The sequence below is a fragment of the Microcaecilia unicolor genome, chromosome 1 (genome assembly GCF_901765095.1).
Source record: "Microcaecilia unicolor chromosome 1, aMicUni1.1, whole genome shotgun sequence".
NCBI lineage: Eukaryota > Metazoa > Chordata > Amphibia > Gymnophiona > Siphonopidae > Microcaecilia > Microcaecilia unicolor.
In genome coordinates, this window is record NC_044031.1 from 679,045,801 (window position 1) to 679,052,114 (window position 6,314).

The window sequence follows — 6,314 nt, forward strand, 5'->3', positions numbered from 1 at the left end:
GTCACAGGTACCTGGCAGAAACCCAGATAGTAGCAACATTCCATGCTACCAATCCCAGGGCAAGCTGTGGCTTCCCTATGTATCAATAGCAGACTATGGATTTTTCCTCCAGGAACTTGTCCAAACCTTTTTTAAACCCAGATACACTAACCGCTGTTACTACATCCTCTGGCAAGGAGTTTCAAAGTTTAACTATGCGTTGAGTGAAAAAATATTTCCTCCAATTTGTTTTTTCGCTCAACGAATAGTTAAGCTCTAATTTTGGGCTTGCCCTAGTCTCGCTGATAAAATGCCAAGACCATGCTCCCTTGCCATATGGACATTCTTAGATTTTAGATGTTCGTATCTCAGCTTTGTAAAATCAGGTTTCAGTTGTTCATGCCATATGAAGATCTAAATGCTGGTATGTGGACAACTGAAACACAAATAGTGCTTCTAAAATAAGGGCTATAGGATCCTCTGTAGATACTTTGACTTCAAAATTGGCAAAACGAGATAACATGCAAGCTTGCTGAAAGATGAGAATTCATTTAAAAAACAGGAGATGCTTTGAGGGCTTCACATAACATGCAGGCAGCTAGCAGCTCACTACTCAGCTACGTAATGCAGACTGAAAAACAGGCTAGGAGCAGAAAGTGTCATTTAATATTATGAGGCCTTTTCTGATTTCTGAGAGGTTTAATAGTATCTGTTAACAAAAGTTATATAGTCAAATCTCCTGCCTGGAAACCTGAGAGGGATGTGTTCCTGAATACATTTTATCTAAGCAGAATGGGTCTGGTTGTAAAATATAATCCTCAGTTTGTCTTGTTTATCATATAGAAAAAGGTATCTGATTGTGTCTGGTACTGTGATAAGTAACTGTGGGGGTCATTCTCAAACCGTCGACATTGGGATAAATATACTTCACTTGCAGGCTTTGCACTAGTTTTCAAAGGGAATGGATGTTCATACTTTCCCCTTTCAAATTGCCACCGAGGTGAAATACCTGCAGTCACTTGCCTCTGCTTTTTCTGCAGGTAGCCTTTTGATGTAAAAATATGTGCAAAGATTTGCAAATGCCTTCTATACATGCACATTTCCTAACTCTGACCTAGACATGCTCCTTCATTGTGGATAGAAATACAAGTATTCTAGAGCTACAAACTTGTAGTTGCATTAAAGTGGCTTGCCCATGTCTGTCTCAATAGCAGACTATGGACTTTTCCTCCAGGAACTTGCCCAAACCTTTTTTACACCCAGATATGCTAACTGCTGTTACCACATCCTCTGGCATACAAAGCTGTCTTCTGCATTGTATTTTAATATGTATGCTTTTATTGAAAGTGCTTAGGGTATAAATGGGTTAGAAGTGTCTAAAATAGCAAACTAACTATTCACTGAGTGAAAAACATATTTCCTCCTATTTATTTATTTTATTTATTTAGACATTTATACCCCACATTATCTCAAACATACTCAAGTTCAATGTGGCTTACAATAAATAAAACAACAGGCAATGTTTACAATATCATAAACAAAATATCAATTAAGAGCAGAGTAGCACAAATAAGATACAAATAAGAATGAAATAATAAACCATTGATGGCCAGTTACAATTTAACACACTCCATCAATGGGTTGAAACCTCTCAAAGAGGAAAGTTTTCAGTCTTTTGCGAAACACCAAGGGGCCCTTTTACAAACCCGCATAAGCATCTACGTGTGCCCAATGCGTGTCAAAATGGAGTCATCACCCAGCTACCGCATGGCTCTTGCAGTAATTTCATTTTTGGCATGCATCCAATACGCGCGGCCTCCTTACATCCAGCATAAATGGAATTGCAGCAATCAGATTGAGTTAAAACCAAGGATTGAACTAGCAGTCTAAAGATGTCAGGCGACAAATATGATCTGATTATTCTCAGCTTCCAAAGACACCAGAAGGATTTAAAGGTTTTAAAAGTATTTCCATGTAACTTCATTGAGTGTCCCCTAGTCTTTGTATTTTTTGAAAGAGTAAAAAATCGATTCACTTCTACTTGTTCTACAGCAGTCAGGATTTTGTAGATCTCAATCATATCTTCCCGCAGCCATCTCTTTTCCAAGCAGAAGAGCCCTAATCTCTTTAGGCTTTCCTCATATGAGAGGAGTTCCATCCCCTTTATCATTTTGGTTGCCCTTCTTTGAACCTTTTCTAATTCCAATATATATTTTTTTGAGATATGACAACCAAAACTGAACACAAATAGTCAAGGCAAGGTTGCATCATGGAGCGATACAGAGGCATTATACTATTTTGGGCCTTATTTAGCATTCCTTTCCTAATAATTCCTAGCATCCCATTTGCTTTTTTGGCTTCTGCCGTACACTGGGCAGATTTCAGCATATTGTCTATGATGGCACCTAGATCTTTTTCTTGGGTGCTGACCCCCAAGGTTACTATGATTTGGATTGTTGCTTCCAATGTGCATCACTTTGCATTTGTCCATATTAAATTTCCTCTGCCATTTGGATGCTCAGTCTTCCAATTTCGTAAGGTCTTCCTGCAATTTTTCACAGTCCACACGTGTTTTAACAACCTTGAATAGTTTTGTGTCATCTCCAAATCTATTCATCTCACTTGCCGTTCCAATTTCCAGATCATTTATAAATATGTTAAATAGCACCAGTCCCAGTACAAATCCCTGTGGCACTCTACTATTCACCCTTCTCCATTGAGAGAAATGGCCTTTTAACCCTACCCTCTGTTTTATGTCCAATAACCAATTCCTCAAACTGGGTAGGTGGCACCTAAGCACTCTCCTTTCATGCCACTCCATACATGACATATATCGATATTTGACAAGTTATCCAAGAAGAGTGGAATTTGTTATGGCCGCAGCATTCTACAACTTAATAAATGTAAACACATTCACAGTATTGATCAAGTTCATTCAAGTATGCATTTTACAGTACTAAACAATTGCCTATATGCGTAAAATTTCTATCTAGAGCATTTAGGGCACCTGGCCTAGCCTTTTGAGTCACACAGCTCCCTCTGCTTCTGCCTCAGTCACAAATGCATGTTTTCTGGTCTGCCCGGGGGACATACCGCTGACAGGCCCAGACGCCAACATCGCAGCTTTTGATCAGGAGATTGCTGAAAAAGCATCATCCTTTTCTCAATTGTTGATTCTCTTTCTTGAAGCCTTCAGCCTCCCCATTCCGTCCAAGTATGAGGTAGGCCCCGCTGATCAGCTGTTACTCTGGCACTGGCCCCCCTCCATACAAGAGGGGAACTGCCCCTGGCCTTAGCCATCATCCAGGCCACTGCTAGCATGGGCCAAAAACCACTTGAGATTTCACCTTAATTTGGTCTGCAAAATACTGCTGTACACTCTATTAGTCTAGGATCTATCGTCTGTCAAATGCAACGATGAATCCCTATGTCCTAGAAATGGGGCGGGTTGAGTGGGTGAGCCGTTGAAGCAGCTGGGAAAAATGGCAATTGCACCTTTGCAATCGCCAACCTTATTGCTTCCAGTGGCCACCTCCTGTCTCCGCATCCTCTGCTTCATCTCTGGTTATGTCTTGCCCTCCCCCATCTATCTTTCCTATTTCCTCTATCCCTAAACTGCTTTGTTTAAGCCTATTATCCCTCCCTCCCAAGTCCATTTCCTCTGGCCATGCTGGGCTGCCACCCATTTGTGCTTGTGCTACCATCTGAGTCACTGGCCTAATTTACAGCAGAACATTGCCTCCTATCCCACGACTCTTTCATTTTCTCAGGAGTCTCTCATGAAGAACTTTGTCAAAAGTTTCTCAAAATTTGATTCAGGTTTTCAAATACTGATCTTCTATGGTCCTAAAATTATAACCAGGTTTTCATAATAAATCTATAGAAAAGAATGTATTTAACCAGTGTTTTTAAATTAATTGGACAGGGTAAAAATGAGAACTGGGAACCTTTGAACTTGCAACTTAAAAGTTAGAAGCAAGCACACTTCTGGAGTCTTAGCATTTGGCACCTTAAATCATGAAAACACGAAGGACAAATTAAAGAACAATGCTTAAAAATATGAACCAAATCAACAATGCCTGCCTTATACCTCCTGCGCATAGTGTAAACACCTGGGTATTCTAAGAATTTCTCAGGCATGAGGAAAATCTGTGTTTCTCTAGCCTCTCCGTGAGTACCCTCTAACCAGTCTGGTTTTCAAGCTATCCAAATAAATATGCATGAAATAGATTTGCATGTAATGGAGGCAATGCATACAAAGTTGTCTTCTGCATTGTAGATATCCTGAAAACCAGACTGGCTAGGCAATATTCTGGGAGCGGCTGGAGAAACACTGAGGTAAATCTTATGAAGAATCATAAAATAAACAATTCATACTCTGTTGTTTTTATGCTGTAGAGATTTATTTCTGCCAGATTTAAAGATCTGGGCCTCCTGTCCGAACTCTGTCCTGCTTTAGCAGAATTATATAGAAGAACAATGGCAAATCACCATTCCTTGTCTCAGGGAGTTAGTAATGTCCAAGGTGAACAGTGCAGTAAATATCAGTCCTTCACACTCTGCCTTATTGCTGGACCTGTACAAAAGCTGGAAACTGAAAGCTTCATCCAAATGGACTGAACATTCTGGTAACAGCTGCACTTTCTGCTTCCTGTCTAACTCTGTTTAGCCCCTAGGAGATTTTTCAAGGGTTGCTGTCAAGCGCCCAGTCAGCTTTGCAGAAATTACCAGCAGTTTCCTTTGACTGCCTTACCAAGCAGCCATGTTTTCTGTGCAGGAAAATGTTTGAACTTCTTGGGGGTAGATTCAGGTATGAGTGTCAAAACGGGGGATGAAGTGCTCTAAGCGCAAATTATATAATGGCAGGTTTGCATGGAACTAGTGTTATTTATTTTGATTAATTTTATTTATTTATTAGGATTTATTTTCTGGCTTTTGAAGGAATTCACTTAAGGGGGTATACAGCAAGAATAAATCAAACATAAGCAATAGATAATTACAGTAATAAAAATATTCAAATAACAATACAATGTAAAACATTTTAATAGACAGCATAGGGCAGTGATGGCGGACCTTTCAGAGACCGAATGCCCAAACAGCAACCCAAAATCGAATTATTTATTGCAAAGTGCCAACAGAGCAATTTAACCTCCCTCCCAGTTTCAGGGTCCCCCTCCCTCCCTCCCTCCCTCCCCAGTTCCAGGGTCCCCCCCTCCCTCTTCGAGCTCCAGGCCCCCTCCCTCCAAATTTTAAAAGTCATCTATCTTACCTCATAGGGGTTAGGGCGGCAGCAGCGGTAAAAAGCATGCAGGCTTGGCTCAGTGCTTAGTTCAGTTTTCCCTTCTCTCTCTCTCTCTCTCTCAGCTCTGGTCCCGCCCTCATTTCCTGTTTCCGCAAGGGCGGGACCAGAGCTGAGAGAGAAAGGAAAACTGAACTAAGCACCGAGCTGAGCCTGCATGCTGCCACCCTAACCCCGATGAGGTAAAATAGATGATTTTTAAAATTCAGAGGGAGGGGGCCTGGAACTCGAAGGGAGGTGGGAACAAACTTCCGGTGGGTCTCTCCTCCGCTCCGACACAACTTTGAACTGCTAGGGCGATCGTGCCAGCAGTTCATAGCGGCAGTACAACTTTGGCTGAGGTGACAGCACACGTGCCAACAGATAGGGCTCTGCGTGCCCTCTCTGGCACGCGTGCCATAGGTTCGCCATCACTGGCATAGGGTATAAGCAAGAAGGAACATATAGATATGTAAGAGAGTAACAGAAGTTAGAAAATAAGGAACATAGATATGTAAGAGAGTTAGAGGAGTTATAGAGTATGAGTCTAAGTTGCAGTTTTGCGCCTAAAGTTACGCCATGTCAAAGCCTGCTGTAAGTGCTCACTCCTAACATTCCATAACTCCTGGTATTCTATAACCTGTGAGCCTAAATCCTAGGCAGGCCCCTGACCCTCCCATGCCCCTCCCATGTCCACACTCCTCTAGAATTTGTGTGTACAGCTTCTAGAATAGCGACTAAGGGCAGTTGCACATGGAACTAATTAGTGCCAATTAATTTCAATTAACACAGATTGAAGCCATTAACAACCAATTATTAAATCAAGTTGTGCACGCAAATGACCTTATTTTATAAATTGCACACATAAATTTGAACACTAAGGGCTCTTTTTACTAAGGTGTGCTAGCATTTTTAGCATGTGCTAATGCTAGAGACACCCATAGGAATATATGGGTGTCTCTAGCATTAGCGCATACTAAAAATGCTAGCATGCCTACAGCGCAGCTTAGTAAACAGGACCCTAAGCCTAAATTTGGGTGTGCAAATTAGGAGCTCA